Below are 17,985 nucleotides of genomic sequence, written 5' to 3' on the forward strand. Positions count from 1 at the left end.
CTCCCGCGGCACGCCGGGAGCTGTAGTCCTCGCCCGTGTCGGTTCCGCGGGGCCGGCCGGGAGGTGCGGCCTGCCCGCACTCCGCTGCCGCGCGGCGCTGGCCGAGCAGCGGTGCCGCAGCTCCTACGCGGCGGCGCCCCGCGGCCCTCGCTGCTGCCGCCCGGCGACCAGAGGCCGGTACTGCAGCTCGGGAGCCGCGCGTGAGCGGTGTGGCGCTCGCCCGTGCTCACTGCTGCCGCCTGGCGAGCGCCACGCCGTGCTGCAGCGGGGCGCGGAGGCGCCGCCGTGCTCCGCGTTGCCGCCTGCCGGTAACAGCCGCGCGGTGCTGCGGTGCCTCCCAGGTGGTGCCGCCGCGCTGGGTGCTGCCTCCCGGTAAGGAAGCGCCGCGGCCGCCCCACGGGCGCGCTGTCGGCGCGCGCTTAGTGCGCAAAGCGCGGATTGCAGCGCCGGTGCCGCCCGTGGGCGCGCGCGGGGTGCTCGCTGCTGCCGCCGCCTCGTGGCCGCAGCGCGGTGCTGCAGCGCCGGCACCGCACAGGTGCGCGGCAGCGCCGCCGCCGCCTCCGCGGCAGGCGGAGCAGGGCGGTGTGCCGGGAGCGGTTCCCGGTGGCGGGGGAGGGCCAGGAGCACCAGCGAGGCGAGCGAGCCCCACTGAGGGTGCAGGGGTGTCTCCTGCCCGCTGGCCGCCCGGGGGTGGCGGGGCGGGAAGCTTCAAACCGCCCGCTGCGGCCGGCTCCCGGTCTGCTGGAGGCGAGCCGAGGCAGGGCAGCCCCGGGGAGTTACCTGAGCGCTGGCAGAGGGGAAGGAGGCGGACATCCCCCCGGCGCAGACGCCGGGCGCCTCCCCAACTCGCCAGAGCTCCCCCTGGGCTTCCCCTGGCCCCGCTCGCCCCGTGCAGCTGCCGCCCCTCTCCAGCACCTTCCCCGAAGCCTGTCCCGTAGCCCCAGGCTGCCCCCAAGCCCTGTCACGAAGGTCGCAAGCTGGCCCTCGAGTGGGCTGGAGTCTTCCTTAACGCGGGTGCCATTAGCAGCAGTGCGGGGAAAGAGCAGCATCTCCAGAAGCCCCTGCGGAAGGAGGGGATTCGGCCAGGGGCAATCTATGGTAATAACGGTCGCTGCTTCTCCTTTCCCTCTCCCAGAGGCCGCGCTGAGGACGCCGTTGTCCATTCGTCCCCTGGGGATGCCGTTGACTGCATCCACCTGTGGCTTGGGTGGGTTGTCTCTGCCCGGCCTCGCTGTTCTCATGGCGTGGGGGCGAAAAGGGACGGGCGGAGCAGGCTGTGGGCAGGAGCTGCCGCGGCTGAGGCTGGAGAGGCTGGAGAAAGGTAAAGCAGAAGAAATCGAAGGCCATGTGGCCAGCAGCTGCCGCCCGCTGCAGGCAAGAGAGCCTGCCTCTCCGGGTGAGGAAGGATCCCTCTTCGTAGTCCACAGCAGGCCAGACCGCCAACGTGCACCGCGGGGTCTGTATGTGTAACCCAAAGCGTGGTATGGCTGCACAGTGCACGAGCGAGCCAGGCTACGTGTCTAGGAAGCCTCATCTCATAAGAGCTGCAAGACACCTATGTATTCTCCTAGGTGGAGGACAGCCAAGTGACTGGAGTTACAGAAGAGGAAGGAGGAGAGAAGGAGAAAGAAGCGTCTGAACTATCAAATTCTCCTGGCAGCGCCAAGAGCGAGAGCTGTGGTGAGTTTTGGGCCCCTGGGGACCTGTCTTCCCTCTTGTGCGTCCTGGGCCTTTACTGCCCCTCCCCTGGCCCCCTCTCTTTCCCATGCTGCTGTGATTTTTTATTTTTGCTTCCCTGTACCTATCTTCTTCTCTCTATTCTTCTGTCCTGCTCCCTCTTCCTCTCTCTCTTTATCTCTCTTCTTCTACTGCTCCCTTTTCTTTTTCTCTCTGCATTTTTGTCCTGCTCTCTCTCCTTCCTTTTTTTCATCCTCTGTTTCTGTCCTGCACCCATCACTGTTTTTTTCCTTTTCCATCTCTTTGTCCTGATCTGCACCCATCTCTTTCCCCCCACAATTTCTCTGGCCTTTGACCCTGGCATTCTTTTCCTCTCTGTGCCTGTGCACGCTGCTCTGTGTCCCTGCCTTCCTGTCTCTGTCCTTCCTTTCTTCTCTTTCTCCCTGTCCCTTTGTCTTGCTTACTGTCACTGTTTTTTTTTCATTCTGTGTCTCACTGTCGCTGTCCTCCTTCCTGTTTATCTCGTACCCTCTCTGACCCTTTATGCTGCTCCCTGTCCCTGTTATTTATTGCTTCACCTCTCTGTCCCTGTTTTTTCTCGTGCTCCACCTCTCTGTCATTCTCTCTGTTGCTGTCATTTGCTCTCTGTCTCAGCATCCTGCTCCCTGTCCCTCTCTCTTTTGCATATCCCACTTTCTGGCTCCCTGTCCCTCTCCTGTTTTCTATATAGCTCTGTCCTTCCTCCTGTCTTTCCTTGTCCCTCTGGCCTGCTACCCATCACTGGTTTTTTCTTTCTTTCTCCATCTCTGCTTTGGTCCTGTCACTCTCCTCCTCTCTCTGTCTCTAATGTTTCTTTCTCCATCTCTGCCCTGCTCCCTGTCCCTTTTCTCTTCTTCTCTCTGTCATCCGTCCTCCCCCTAAATTTTGTCTGTATCTCTCCATACCACTGTTTCTCCTATCGTTTCTCGTGCTATCCCCCTGCCCAGCTCACTGTCCCATTATTCCCCTCTATCCTGCTCCCTGGCCTTTTTTCTCATCCTGCAGCCCAGCACTGTTTTTTGCTTTCTTCCTTTGTCCTGATTTGTCTCTCTCTCTTTCCCCCCTCAATCCCTCTGGCTTGTTCCCTGTCTTTTTCTCTCCTTCCCTCCCTTATTCAGTTTCTTCCCTTATTCAGAACTCCCTCATTCAGTTTCTCTCTCCAGCCGTCTGTTCTGTTCCCCACTCATCACTCTCTTTCCCTCTGTCCTGCTCCCTGACCCTGTTTTTCTTGCGCCACATCCCTGCAGGGCTCCTCATCCATTTTTTATTGACTTATCCATGTCACTGTCCTTTTCCCTGTACCTTTCTTTCTCTGCTCCTCAGTCCTTCTCCTTAATTTTATTTTTTCTTTCTTTTCATCTGCCCTGCTCCCCATTGCTGTATTTCAGTTTTCTCTATCATCTGCTGCTCTAGTAATGACTACCGAGTTGTCCCAGGGGAAGGGTGAGTGTGCAGGCACTGAGCCCCATAGCAGACTCACTCCTGGGACTTACACTCATTAACAAATAAGCACTTGCTGTCTCCTTTGCATGCCTGGCTGTGTTTGTAGTCCTTTGTACTTGGTGAGGGGCTGTCAGAGAGTCCAGGGGAGATTACACCGTGGGTGTCAGGGGCCATGATGCAGCTGGGGGCTGGGCCTGGAGGAGCACCAGGGGGGCCAGTGAGGCTGATGGTGATGGCCCCTCTGTGTAAAGGGGCTGCAGCCCTAGGGGACGGCGCTGCTGGGACGTGCCTGCCTGAGAGTGCCGAGTTGCAAGGATGTTTCCAACCCAGCGGTGCAACAGGCTGATGGTCAGCTGGAGTCAGGCCCCATCAGGGCAGATCCCAGGGATTTTCTGAGAGCTGGTGGAGAGGAAGCAGGAAGAGGGGCAGGAGATGGCTGCCTCCACCCCTCTGGGTACCTGGAGACCTTCCCACCCCCTGGAAAAGGCACTGGGTGTCTCCCCAGCTCAACAAAACTCCTCCAGCCCTGCTCACCCCATGCAGCTGCCCCCAGCTCCAGCACCTCCCCTGAAGCCTGTCCTGTAGCCACAGACTGCCCCCAAACCTTGTCCTCACAGCAGCAAGCTGGCCCTTGAATATGCTTTATTCTCCTTAAATGCAGGTGCCATTAGCATCGGTTCAGGGAAAGAGCGGCATCTCCAGCAGCTCCTGCAGAAGGAGGGGTTCCCGCCTGAGGAGAGCTACAGTCGTCCCTGTGGATAAGGGTTGCTTGTTCTTTCCCTCTCCCAGAGGCAGCACTGAGGACTCAGTCGTCGGTTCCTCTCTGGGGGTGTTGTTGACTGCATCTGCCTCAGGTTTGTGTGGATTGCTTTTGGCCTCGTTCTCCTAGTGGCATGGTTGAAAAGGGACAGCTGAACACTTACCGGCTGTGGACAGGAGCTGCTGCAGCTGGAGAGGCCAGAAAAAGGTAAAGCAGCTGAAGAATAAAATAAAGAGGATCCAACCAGCAGCTGCCTCCAGCTGCAGACAGGAGACAGCCTGCCTCTCCAGGTGAGGAAGGATCCCTCTTAGTGTAGTCCTCACCAATGTGCACCGCGGGGTCTGTATGCGTAACCAGAAGCACAGTACAGCCATGTAGTGTGTGAGCGTGTGAGGCTGTGTGTCTGGGAAGCCTCGTATTGTAAGAGCTGTAAGACACCAATCTGTTCTCTTAGGTGGATGACAGTCAAGCGACCGGAGCTACGGGGAGGGCAGGGAGACAAAGATGTCTGAACTGCCAAATTCTCCCAGCATCTTTGAGAGCAGGAGCTGTGGTGAGTCCTGGACCCCTGGGGCCGTGTTGTCCCTTTTCTGCATCCCGGTCCCTCCCTGCCCTGCTTTCTCTCATTACTGTAATTTTTTTTTGCTTCCCTGCACCTCTCCTTCTCTCGTTCTCCAAGTCCTCCTCTTTCTCTGTCATTCTCCCTCTCTGTTTTCTTTTTCTCTCTGCACTTCTGTCCTGTTCCCTGTCTTTCTTTTTTTCATAGCAACATATGAAGATAATGGGACTCATACTACTTACTCGGTAGGAGCAGGATGGGAGCCAATAAATTACCATAGACACCCCTGAGAGAAGCATTCCCAGCAATTGCCTGTAGTGGTTTGGATGAGCAGCTCTAAAAGAAGACCTTATTCTTCCAAGTAACCTGCCCTAAAAAGTCAAATACAGTATTTCACTGAGACGGGAAAAAAAAGCTCTAAGTCATTAAAATACCTGTCTCCAAACAACAAAAATCAGATTCCCTTTACATTCTTCAGGCTAGAAAAGAAGATATATTTTAACAGAAAAATATTTCAGTCAAATTCACTTGTTAAAATTTTTTCATCATCATGCTGAAATATCTCTGCGTGTTGTTCTGAATTTATGCATACAATGTGAGTTTAAATTAGCATATGATCAGTCACCAAAGATATCAAGTGCATTATCAAGATTAGTCAGGTATGAAATACTATGGAGGAAAAAATCTTTCGAAGAAGAGGTAAACTGACCTAGTTTCACAGCCTGTTGTTCCAAATAATCAGGATTTCACTAACGATTGTATTTGTTTCATATTGTCAGAATGACTTGCAGCTTATGAAGTGCATTGATCTACTGGTGAGAATTAATTGTAGAACCCAGCGAAAAGAAGTTTCTTTTTGGCTCTTGAAACTCCGTCAAGTGTAACATGTAACAGGTAGTGGGGTTTTGGTTTTATAGTATATTCAGTGATACTAGAATTGTTAATACATTTTGATCTCCAGCCATAACTTCCAGTTACACCAGACAACTGCATATATTGGATATTACATTAACACAAAATGTGTAGTTTGATGTAATAGTGTTTTTAAATTGCTGTAACAATGGACTTGTTTCCTGTGGATGATAGGGTGAAATGCTGGGTCTTGTGTGCTGACTCTCCTGCTAATGGATTAGAGCCCCCAGACTTAGCTTTTTTTGGGAAGCTAAAATAGCCGTGCTTGTAGAGAAGTTGGTGAGTTTCCCATGTTTGCCTCTCTTAATTAGTAACGGGCAAGACTTGACACTTTGCGGACAAGTAAGAAAAATTCAGCTGTTTACAAAATCTTTACAGATTTTTCGTCTCTTCTGCATGCTTTTTTCTCCCTTGCGTGTGTTTGTAATTGGGGATTGGATACTCCATGGTCTCTTTCAACCTCTGGGTAGTTTCCATCTCTTTAATGGGTGGTGATTTGATTACCTGCTTTTTATCCCCCCAACTTGCAATTGAAATTCTTATGCTTTGGCACAGAGAATGTTGTCCCCTGTTACACTCTCTCTGATTTATCCAAATAGTGTGTCTTCAAATTTGAAAACATTACGTATAATTCTTACGATTTCTCTCTTGTCTGTTAGTAAAGTCAAGGGCATATGAAATTTTTGGTCCTGTCTTTTAATGGTCAGATGTACAAAGGTGCACTTCTGATACTTAAGAACTTTGCAGCAATTTAGCTATATGTTCGTGCGTATGTGTGTCTTATTTGGGGGCTTGTCAGTGAGATGATGTGGAGGAAAAGGAGAAAGTCAGGAAAGTTATCTATGGTTGGGGAATGGAAGAAGGAAGAAAACATCATTTTAGCTCCTTAAGAAGTTTAAGCAATATATAGAAGTTCAAGAACAAAAACGTGGCTGCTTTGCAGCAAATTGAGTGCTGTACAGTGACTAAGAAGAGAAGCTTTTTTTTTTTTTAATGGAGATTACTGGGTTCCACTGCATTTATCTTTGCAAATTACAGTGGTGTTTTGTTTTTGTTTTTTTTTTTTTTTTTTTTTTTTCTGAAAGCAGTTGGAAAGTACTTCTATATTTTTATCACTTTCAGGCAAATGAGTATATTCTGTTCTGTCTAACATAATCACAGGTGTCATCTTTTTCTTTAACACAGTGGAATACTGCTGTTTAGGCTATACATTCAGGCTTTGACAAGTGAAAAATAAAATTGTTCAGCAAATTTTTTTTTTTTTTTTAAATTTACAGATACTTCATGACAAACTGTACTTTCAAACAGCTGTAAACAATGTAGCATCATTTTGCATCTAAGAGCTTCAGTGTTTTACTTTGCTTTTCTTAAATGGAAATAAAAGTTTTAAATAAACCCTCCAGTAGTAGTTCTTTGGAACTATGACTTAAAAATCCTATTTAAAGTATTTTAATTTTTTTAATATATATCCAAGTAAACAAATTCCTAACATCAGTGTGATTTGGTATCAATTGATGGCATGGTCATTACAGGCATGTGCATCTCCTTTAATCATGTATTAAGCAATCTAAACAAAACCAGCAAACAATAAAACTGTATTCTGTCTTTGTAACAATATGAGGGTCTCTTCATTTAACTCCACTTAAGGTTATGTGAGAATACTGTAGCTGATGTAGTATTCACTAAAAAATATTAGGACAATGTTGTGGAAAGATTCTAAATAGATCAACTCTTCCATTGCCTCTGGCTGCTCTTTCTACTGTTTTATTAGAGATTCCAGACTTGCTGAAACCTTTCTGTCAGTAATAGTAGTAATAGTTCATAGTTTCTTCCACACTCAATCAGAGGATCATAGGCTAATTCAAGTTGGAAGGGTCCTCAGGAGGCCTGCAGTCCTACAAAGATCATCTATGAGGTTAAACGAGGTTGCCTGGGGCTTTGTCCATTTGGGACTTGAAAACCTCTGCAGACTGCACAACCTCTTTGGTGAGCCATGTTACAACATTTGACTGTCCTCATGATGAAAGAGTTTTTCCTTATATTCAGTCTGAGCCTCTCTTGTTTTAACTTATGCCTGTTGTCTGCTCTCCTCCTGCTATGTGCTGATGCAAAGAGCCTAATTCAGTCTTCTTGATGACTTCCTCGTAGGTACCTGAGGGCTACTATTAGGTGTCTGCCCTCCTCCTAAGCCTTCTCTTCTCCAGGCTGAAGCAAAATTTTGTCTTTGTTGCTTTTTTTTTTTTGTAGTTGTGGTGCTGCATATTGCTATAGATTAATGTATATGATTTGATGCTATAACTGTAGGATAGTATTATCCATTTAGAGGTAAACCATGGCAGAATTACAGATGTGGCTTATTCACAGCCTCATGGCACATCAATACCAAGAATGGAAATGTATTTTGAAATTATCGCTAAGTCACAATATGTTTATAGTTGTACTACTTTGCATATCATAGCTTGCTTATGAATAGTAGGACATTGTAGAGTAATGCTGAGGGTAAAATTATTAGTTGCTGTGGTTAGAAATGAAAATGGTAGACTAAGGCTTATGGAATATAAACTTCATTTAATGATACTCTCAATTAAAAGCAAAAGAACTAATGTCTCCAACTATAGCAAAGAATGTTCTACTATGAGACACTCATGACAAATATGAAACTGTTCTTTAATTACTTGACAGAACAGACACTGAAATGCACAATGGCTGCACAGTGTAAATTGGTTTGTTTACTTTTTTTACCTAAGAAGGCACTGAACCTGGCTTCAGACTGATCTCTATGCTCTCAGCTTGAACCATGACCGCTCTGTGGTGCTGATTAATGATTGGTGGTATTGCAGTTATCAGAACTGTGCTATTATTAAAATTAAATAAACTGTTTTCACAAAGTGATTAATATTTGGGTGAATTGCATAACATCAGTGTCTTCTCTGCCTACAGTACAGTTGTACAAATTGTATTTTACTGAAATTAAAATGATCTTACTTTTGAATAACAAGTACTGGATTATTTGCTATGAAAAATAGTATCAACAGTTAGGACTTGGATTTTCATTTAACGCTACTCCCAAAGAAGAGAACTTAGTCATTTGAAAATGCCACTTACATTACTGTTTTTATGAAGTATGTCATGGAGCGACTTAGAGTATAGAATGCTCTTACTTTATTTCCATTGGATAGATTTTGATTAAAAACTGATGACAATCCAAATTTTGAAGCTTTTCAAAATCCTTGATATCTGTAAATAATCAGAATACCAAGAAACACTGAGTTTCGCTCTCAGCACAAGGGGAAATCTGCTTATTTTCTGTGTTCCTGTAATATTTTCACTTCCTACTTTAGTATTGTTTTGAACTTTAGCAAGATGGAAAAATGAATTTTATTGGTCACAAGAAACAATGAAATCATTAAATCACTATCATCTTGATACAAATCTGGCATTTGAAAGAATGCTTTTTTTTACATATACATGTATTTTATTTTTGAATTGCAGCTCAAATAGGTTGCAGCCAAAGGAGTAGGACACTTGATATTTGAATGCTCTTACATGTTCAGTGGACTTCCTTATTGTTTGCATGTTAATGTGCCTATGAGGTCCTAGGTCAGTAAAGTATACCTTTAGTTTTGCATCCTACATGGTCAATTCAAGTGGTTCCTGTGTTTTGCACATTTGGATAATTTAGAAGTGCTCTGGGTTATTCCTGTGTAGCTGTCAGACCTATTTGGCAAAACTTTTAGTTAATGAGTCTAACCTGCTTGTTATGTGTTTAGGTTTCTAAAATTATATTTTAAACTTTGCTAATCTAATGCTGTATTCGGTTTTCAGCAGAGATTAATAAAAACCCCCATACCCTCAAATGAGCATATTTCACCAAAAGAAGTCATAAGCTGTACTGAAAACCTATTCAAAATCTGACTGTATGCTCTTTATTTAGCAAAGAGAAAGAGAAGCATCATGGATGGCCTTTTCTGAAAATTCTTACTACATTAAAAACAATTTAGAAAAGCGATAAGCAAGAAGTGGCAGGATCAATCTGTTTTCTTTCTCCTGTGAGTTTTTTTCTTTGTCTTTGAGGAAATTTTTTTACCCATCTTTAAACATCTGCTTTATGTTGCCTACATTGAGATTATGATCAAAAGGCAGCATAATATTTGAGGTGATAGTGCACCATTCACTTGTACAGTAGAATTATTTTCCATTTTTGTTAACTTAAAAAAAATGTTGAGCAAAGACATTCATTAAACTGTCAAAAGGAGTACCTGTGTGTCTTCCTTGAGAGACTGACATTTTAATTTTTTTTGTAACGCTTAGGTTTCTCAGATTTTTTTGCTTGTAAAAATATTGTATTTGCCTTAAATTCAGTCTCTTAATATGTTACTAACTGTATAGATTTAACAGCTTTCAAACTGTTCATTATTTGAGCAATTCTATTTATAACAAATCAAAGCCACATGAATGTTATTGTTAATGTTATATTTTAAGATACTTTCAAGCAGTATGTATTTGGTGCAACATTAATGACTAACAATTGCCAAACTATACCATATAGTAATGATTCAAGTCTTACAGATGAATTATCTGATGTTTGGTTGTTCTTTTCACCCTGAGAAAGTGGTAAGAGGTGAATTGTAATAAATATGTCCTTAAAATATGTTCTTATTCAGTTAAGAAACAGGAATATATAAAATACTAGGTGTTTTATTGTACATTTAGAATTACTGATGTAGATGTTTGTTACCTCCAATTGAGAAATTTGAGGAAACTGCAAAAAAAAATTTATCAATATTTGGAGACAGGGCAAGGAAAGTATTTTAGTGGAAAGGGCTATTGTTGCCTTTTAAATGTAACACTTGTTTTTGAAGTAACATGAATTTGTCATTTGCACGTCTGCAAATTCCAGAGCTACTCATTCCTTTGGACCTAGCTTCTAACATTTCCTAATCAGTAGTAAGACAGAGTTCTAAAGAACTTTTTTCCTTTGCATAATATATTCCCAGCTGAACATGTTAACCTGTTCTATGGATGAAATACTAGCTTAAATATGCTTTTAAAAGTTAATTCTATTTAAAAATGTAAGATAGGATCCTTTAATGTGTGTGTTTGGCTTTTTCAATAAGTGAAAAGTTCTAAGTGCTTAAATAGCCCAAGTTCTGTAGAGATAAATAACCTATTTAACTGGAGAGTTATACGAACATGGTAAATGATTCACCTTTGTTCAAAGTTATATACCATTACCTGCTTGTTTTATAAAATTGCACATATATGCATTCAGATGAGCTTAGCGTTTTTTGATGATTTTATTATTATTATTTTTATTTTTTTTATTCCAGAGCCACCATCTTGGTACTATGTGAAAGAAGTTCTGAATAAACATGAACTGCAACGCTTTTACTCTCTGAAGACAATTACTACAGATATTGGCAGAGGCCAGGCTTGGTTGTGCTGTGCATTAAATGAACATTGCCTGGAAAGATATGTTTATATGCTGCCTGCAGATAAGAATCAACTTAGGTACTGTATTTGATGTCTTTGTCATGCAGGAAATGTATTGACAAATGAAGTACTGAGATTAAAAAAAACCAACCAACCAAAAAACACAGCTGCAATAATACACCATATTAATTGCTATATTAGTGAAGCTACCTAACCTCATACTTTGTTTTACTCATTTTTGAAATTTTGACAGCCATTAAGGTGGTGGCTTGTGCCTATATCAACATGTGACCTGAAACTAGCTTCCTTCTAGCACGTGAGAATATATATTTCTATCCCCATCTTGATTTCCATCCTCTTTCCTAACTCCCTATTCTTTCAACAGTTTTCCTCACTGAGACCTTGACACCATGCTTTGAGGTTCCCCTCTTATTCCATTAAAATAGTACACAATTGCAGCCTTGATCTTATCAGTTCATCAATTGTAATTCCCAGTTGCCTTTTGGAGATGCTCATCCTGTAACTGAAAAGCTCCAGCAGTCAAGCAATAGGTAGCTACTACTGCAGATCACTTGGAAGTGGTTTTGTACCTGTTTGTGAACCTTTTTGTTGCAGAGTTAGTGAGAATAACTTACTATGCATTGTAATATCCTAAGGTACTTTGGATGTGCAAAATGCACCTAAGTTCATACTTAGCTATGTCCTACCTTTTTCCTCATACATCTTCAGCTCCTTTTCTTTTTGAAAATTTGGGATATTTTCCTTTTTTATCAATAACTGTTGAGCTTTCTTTCCATTTGCATCAATTAATGGATGTACTGGATAAGATTATTGCCAGAACTGAGCTCATTAGCTTAACTGACTTCATTTTCAGTCTGTTCCAGTCCTCTGTAGCTTTCTTGCAAGACAGATTTTGATATGAAATCAAATACAGACAAATGAAACAACAAAGAAAAAAAAAACTGAAAACTGTTGTGAGGAAATTAGTGACTTGGATTACTACATCACTAATTACTCTCATGCTTGTAGCAATACTTGGGCAGTATCAGGATTATCAGCACTCTCTGCATTGTACCTGAAATATTATTTCTAAAAAAGCTTGTTCCAGAATATTTAAAATTTAAATGTTATCCAAATTCAAATGGGATTTACAGAATCAGTTTACATCCCCAATTCTTACCTGTTTTGGAAATTTTCAAATGAATCTGTCAAAATTGTTTAATATAGGTTGAGGGTTTTCTTGCTCTCTGTTTTTATGTTTAGTTAACTGAATGCTGATAGTAAAAATACAGCATCCTGCTACCAAAAAGAACTAGGTTTAGAACAACTAAATTCATGTGTTCACAGTGAAATTCATGTTAGCTTTTTTTTTTTCCCCCTTACATCCAAAATCCTAGTTGACTCTAACTAATTAGGGTAACTGATGTGGTTTTGGATACTTAAACAGGTCACTGAATCATAGAATAATAGAATGGTTTGGGTTAGAAGGGACCTTTAAAGATCGTCTAGTCCAACCCCCCTGCTGTGGGCAGGGATGTCTTTCACTAGATCAAGTTGCTCAAGATGAAGTGGATCTTTTTGTTTGTATTCATGTGTTCTAATATTTTATAAAATGTCTTGGTAATTATGTTCAGCTATAGTTATTTAAAAACTTATATAGTCAGTATAGCAATAGGTGTAGAGAAATATTGTGACTGCTAATGTAGTATGAACCTCCTTGCCCTGAGTGGCTTTTTTCCCATTAAAAAAATGCAGAGCTAAAACTGAAGATAAAATACTATTTAGCATGTCTTTGATAACTCTTCAGACGGTTCTATATATTTCAGGGATAAAGGGAGTTACAGTGACATATAATTTCATCCATTGGTGTACTCATACTTATTTTTCAGAGTTTTCATGTCTTTTAGAAGTGGAATATATGTTAATATAGGACTGCATATTCTTTTTGTTTTCTTTTTTTTTTTCTCCTTCCAAATTATAGTGTCTTCTATGAAGACTGATCTTTTATGACAGACGAATAATGTCTGTCAAATGATCCCTACGATGGCAGCTGGTAAGACTTTTTCTTAAATGCTGCTGTTCTTGGAAAACTGCTTCATTTTGGGATGTTATATCTGTTTCTGGTTGCAAGGAGCTTCTCTAACACACTCTTTGCTTATGTGGAGAATGTGTGTCAGATGCACATTCAGGGTGAATAGTCAAGGTATTATGCCAATTTTTCTTATGAATTGATGAACTGTTAAAACACTGGATCTGGCCTTCCTACAGTTCAAAAGTCTTTCACATAAATTTTCTAACCCTTCATCTGTCAAGGCTAACTTTTTTTTAAAAACTAGCACAGTTTAGAGAAAAAAAAAAAAAGGGTTATTCCTGACTAGAAAAGAGCGATTATAGACTTTTATAGTAAGACCCAAATTATAGGTAAATACATGGAAGGAGAGTAAGAATAAGGAATCATAGAATCATAGAATGGTTTGGGTTGGAAGGGACCTTAAAGATCATCTGGTTCCAAGCCCCCTGCCATGGGCAGAGACACCTTCCACTAGACCAGGTTGCTCAAAGCCCCATCCAACCTGGCCTTGAACAATTCCAGGGATGGGGCACCCACAGCTTCTCTGGGCAACCTGTTCCAGTGCCTCACCACCCTCATTGTGAAGAATTTCTCCCTTAGATCTCATCTAAATCTACCCTCCTTCAGCTGAAAGCCATTACCCCTTGTCCTATTGCTATGTGCTCTTGTAAAAAGTCCCTCTCCAGCTTTCTTGCAGGCCCCCTTCAGGTACTGGAAAGCTGCTATAAGGTCTCCCCAGAGCCTTCTCTTCTCCAGGCTGAACCACCCCAACTCTCTCAGCCTGTCCTCATAGGAGAGGTGCTCCAGCGCTCTGATCATCTTCATGGCCCTCCTCTGGACTCGCTCCAACAGGTCCATCTCCTTCTTATGTTGGGGGCCCTAGAGCTGAACGCAGTACTCCAGGTGGGGTCTCACGAGAGTGAAGTAGGGGGAGAGCATCACTTCCCTTCACCTGCCGGTCATGCTTCTTTTGATGCAGCCCAGGATATGGTTGGCTTTCTTGGCTGCAAGCGCACATTGCCGGGTCATGGTGAGATTCTCATCAACCAACACCCCCAAGTCCTTCTCCTCAGGGCTGCTCTCAATCCTTTCTCCGCCCAGCCTGTATTTGTGCTTGGGATTGCCCCAACCCATGTGCAGGACCTTGCACTTGGCCTTGTTGAACTTCATGAGGTTCGCATGGGCCCACCTCTCCAGCCTGTCAAGGTCCCTCTGGATGGCATCCCTTCCCTCCAGTGTCTCAAGTGCACCACACAGCTTGGTGTCATCGGCAAACTTGCTGAGGGTGCACTCAATCCCACTGTTCATGAATGGTAACAGATAATTTACTTTTCTAGAGTTTGACCACAGAAGTGATATATTATTACGTTTTACACCCCTTTTGTCAGTTACATGGTCACATGCTTTGTTCTGCAAGATAGTGTTCACAGGAGTTTTTGTTAATAGAATATAGGAACCAACAAATATTGCAGTGAAATGAGTTTAAATAAAAGGTTATAAATAAATGAGTTCACAGTACTTACTGCTTTTTTAATGTGCAGCTGAACAGCCATCAAGATAAATTCAGAACTGATTGCATCAGCTAGAATATCATCTGAAAAAGAATGAATGGTACATGAAAGAATAAGAATTCATGCATGGAGAACTGTGGGAAATTTTGGAGAAAAAATGTTTTACATGTCATAGCTTTGTTAATCCTTAGGTTCTATCTTCGTAACATTTGTATGCAGCATATTGTGGGATTTTGGTCTTTTTTTCCTCTTTCTTTTATCTGAAGGTCTGAACTCCATTCTTTTTGCAATCAACATTGATAATAAGGATTTAAATGGGCAGAGCAGCCTTCTTAGAGAGATAACTGTATCATCTGCTGTCTCGATTCTAATACAACCTGATCAAGACACTGACCCACTTCCTGTTGTCTCAAAGAACGTAAATGCTGGTAAGCATTTTTACAATGTTAATGTCATTCAGAAACTTATAAAATATTCAAATGCATTTAAATAACTTTTTCAATTAAATTTAATGCACAATTATGGAACAAAAACCTTAGAAATCAATGCACTACACATACAAACTAGTTGAGTATGAAATAAAAAGTATGAATTTTTTTAGAAATACTGGTGTGAATACTGGATGATAGATGTGTCTTTTAGCTTTTTTGTATCACTATGAGAGGGAAGCTAAACTATCTTATTGGTAAAGTGCTTTGCTTGCGACCTGATTTTCAATTTCTTATTCATAAGATTATGCCTTGCAGTTTCTGATGTAATGATTTTTCATTTTTAGTATGTTTTGTTTCAGCACTTTATCTGTCAGAAATACACTGCCATATATCTGCTGTTATATACCAGATAAAAATCTCAGCTTGTAATCTTCTTTGAGCTGCGCCTATGTTTACAGTCTGAATTCCTATATGAAGTAGGTAATTACCACAAATGAAAGTTTACTCATACATTCCTTTTACCTTTAAATGCATTAGTGTTGCAATTAGTTTGTAGGATCTTAGTTACTAACAAAGACCCAAAGTCTTAATCTCTTAAAATTTGAAATTAATCAAGCAAAATGTGATCTTCATTACACATTTTCAGTTCCAAAAATAGCAAAGGAATATTCTATTATCATTATTTCCAGAAGTTGAGCTGAAAGAATGTTTTGCTTTGTGAAGCTACAAAACTGCAGAAAGATTCTGGGATTTTTATGTTTTTCAATTAAGAAACAAGGTTTGAGTTTAGGTTTTAAAATGTTTTGGTTATGAGAAAAAGGAAAAAAAAAAAACCCATGTGAATGCTATCTGGTAGGAATAGAAGTTGAGATAAAATCTATTTTTATTGGCATTTAAAATAGATTTTGTCTCAAAACACGGTTTTCAAAACAAACTTTTGGTAAAGCTTTTGTTGTTTAGCACTTTAAATGAGATTAAAATAGTAGGCGATACTTGACTTGGGATAACTTTGTTAGTATAGAATAGGCTCGCAAGATGAAATAACAGAATAATTGACCATATGCTGCACATGAGTCTACAGCATAATGTACATTACGTGTACAGTACATGTGTATATAGTACACATAAAATGTCACTTTAAAAAAACTGGGTTTATACAAATGCCATTATATGTTGAACATCAGAGCAAGTCAGATGTTTTCATTAAAGTCTATGTTCTTTGCTGGAATTCTATTTGCATCCAGAATGGGTTTTAACATCTTCTTACTCTTAAAAGTATGTTAATGTGTTTTGTGGGTATGTAACAGCTGGACTTGAATTAAAAAAAAAAAAAAACAGTTTAGTCCCAATGTGAGTTGTATTGGTGACTAAATTTCTGGTATTTCTTAGAGTGCTTCAATTTTGCAAGATCATTTAGCCTCATGTGCACATCAGAATCTGTGAGAATAGGTAATAATTTAAAAATAAGTACTGTCACAGCATAGATGTGATGTAATCGGAGAGGATTTCAGTGTATTTCTAGACCAAGAGCTAATTAGCTGAGGGAGAGAGCAAGTTTAATTTCTTTTTCTGAAAATTGACTGCTCAATTTCCAGAATATAGACAAAACTAACTTTATTTGATTGCAAGTTGTGGATTTTGTTTGTGTTGTGAGTTTGTTCTTTTTAATTTTTTCTCCCCAGAAGTGTTTCATGTTTTCTCTGTTGTGTAGACACTCTGCAATATACACTAACCATATTCCATGGGACAATGATGGGAAGGCTAACTTTTTATTTTAAATTTCATTTTATAAGTTTGTTGAACTTTTGTTTTCCAGTTCCAATTGAATACTGTTACAAATGGACCTCCAAAATATCTTCTAAAAACTGAATTATGTAAGGTGTATAAAATAAAGATGGTAGTTAAAGATTTTAAAGCTCATGTGTATGGAAAGATGATGAAATGCCTTGTAGATCAAATGTTTTTTTTTTTTCTTTACTAAACTCATTTACTACATGAGTTCTTTTAAGAAAAAACAAGTGTATTACATTGTTTCTCTTTTCTAAACAATGTAAACCTTTATGTTGATACTATATTTGAAATATAGAAATGATCGAAAGAATAAGAGAGTGACAAATATTATCTCACTTGATGAAGAGGAAGATGAGCAAAATTTGGGGGATGTCATAAAGACTCTGATTACAGGAGAAAGTTCAGAGGAGAGTGTAGACAGATCTTCAGTTTTTGTATTACCCTCATCTGAAAGCACTCTTGGAAAAAAATTTGAATGGGAATAAAAGTAACCATTTGTGGAAGAGCAATTCAGTATTCGTGAATGGAGAGTATGAATACCAGAAGCTAGATGTGAAGAGCATTGATAATGAAGGTGCAGATGAGGATGAGCTATATGGAAAAACATTAGGAAATAAAGGCACAGAAGGCGAAACTGAAGCTTCTGAAAAGTAAATACTGTTGCAGGAGCTAGTGGTAAATTTTTCATGCTTCCCCCTCCTCCCTGCCCTTCCTTCGTGGGTACTGGCTAATTTATATAACTAAATGAACTATAGGTTTTCTCTTTTTTTTTTTTTCTTTCTTTTTTTCCCCTCTCTTCTCTCCACCTCTCCCCCTTTATTTTTTTCATTCTTCTTCTATTTTCTTCTTCATTGTTTAAACCATTTGGGCCATTGTGGTAATGGTACTTTGCTTCTAAGTTCCATTGAAAACCAAAATTTCGAGATTTCATACTTGTTCTCCTTGAAGTTCTCAGTTGTTGAAATTGTTGCATGATATAGCCAGGCTATAATTCTGGCCTATTTGACATTTCCTTAATCTTAGTATGATATCAACTCTATTTTGGCTTCACAGTAAAACCACATATTTTAAACAGAGTAAGCCTGTTATCATCAAAGTAGGTAGTTAAACAAGACAAGACAACACAGAGAAAAACAATAATTTTAGATACTCATATGCCCTCTTTATTTCTGACACAGAAATCCCTTTGGAGAAAAAGAGGCAAGCAGTTCTTGCCTCATCTGCTTCGGAATGGTCTGATCTTTAATGAATTTATGTATGTCTGAACCAAGAAATTGGCAGGCAATTGAAATACACATTTTTCTTGCAGTGATATCTCTGAAACAGATATAAGCATTGTGAACATGAATATTGACTGT

The 17,985-nt window shown here is 41.1% G+C and overlaps 1 pseudogene across 1 annotated transcript in view; it reads left to right on the forward strand.

The window, feature by feature from the left end:
- The first annotated feature begins 1,239 nt into the window (after window positions 1-1,239).
- Window positions 1,240-17,985, forward strand: part of LOC309591649 (sorting nexin-29-like) — a 129,986-nt pseudogene continuing 113,240 nt past the window's right edge. The window contains exons 1-6 of the transcript in view: window positions 1,240-1,374; window positions 1,572-1,680; window positions 10,721-10,901; window positions 12,805-12,876; window positions 14,672-14,833; window positions 16,910-17,299. The product of the transcript in view is annotated as a sorting nexin-29-like (transcript). The remainder of the gene's footprint in view (window positions 1,375-1,571; window positions 1,681-10,720; window positions 10,902-12,804; window positions 12,877-14,671; window positions 14,834-16,909; window positions 17,300-17,985) is intronic.

The sequence above is a fragment of the Platalea leucorodia genome, assembly GCF_965183815.1.
Source record: "Platalea leucorodia genome assembly, chromosome: 5".
Classification (NCBI taxonomy): domain Eukaryota; kingdom Metazoa; phylum Chordata; class Aves; order Pelecaniformes; family Threskiornithidae; genus Platalea; species Platalea leucorodia.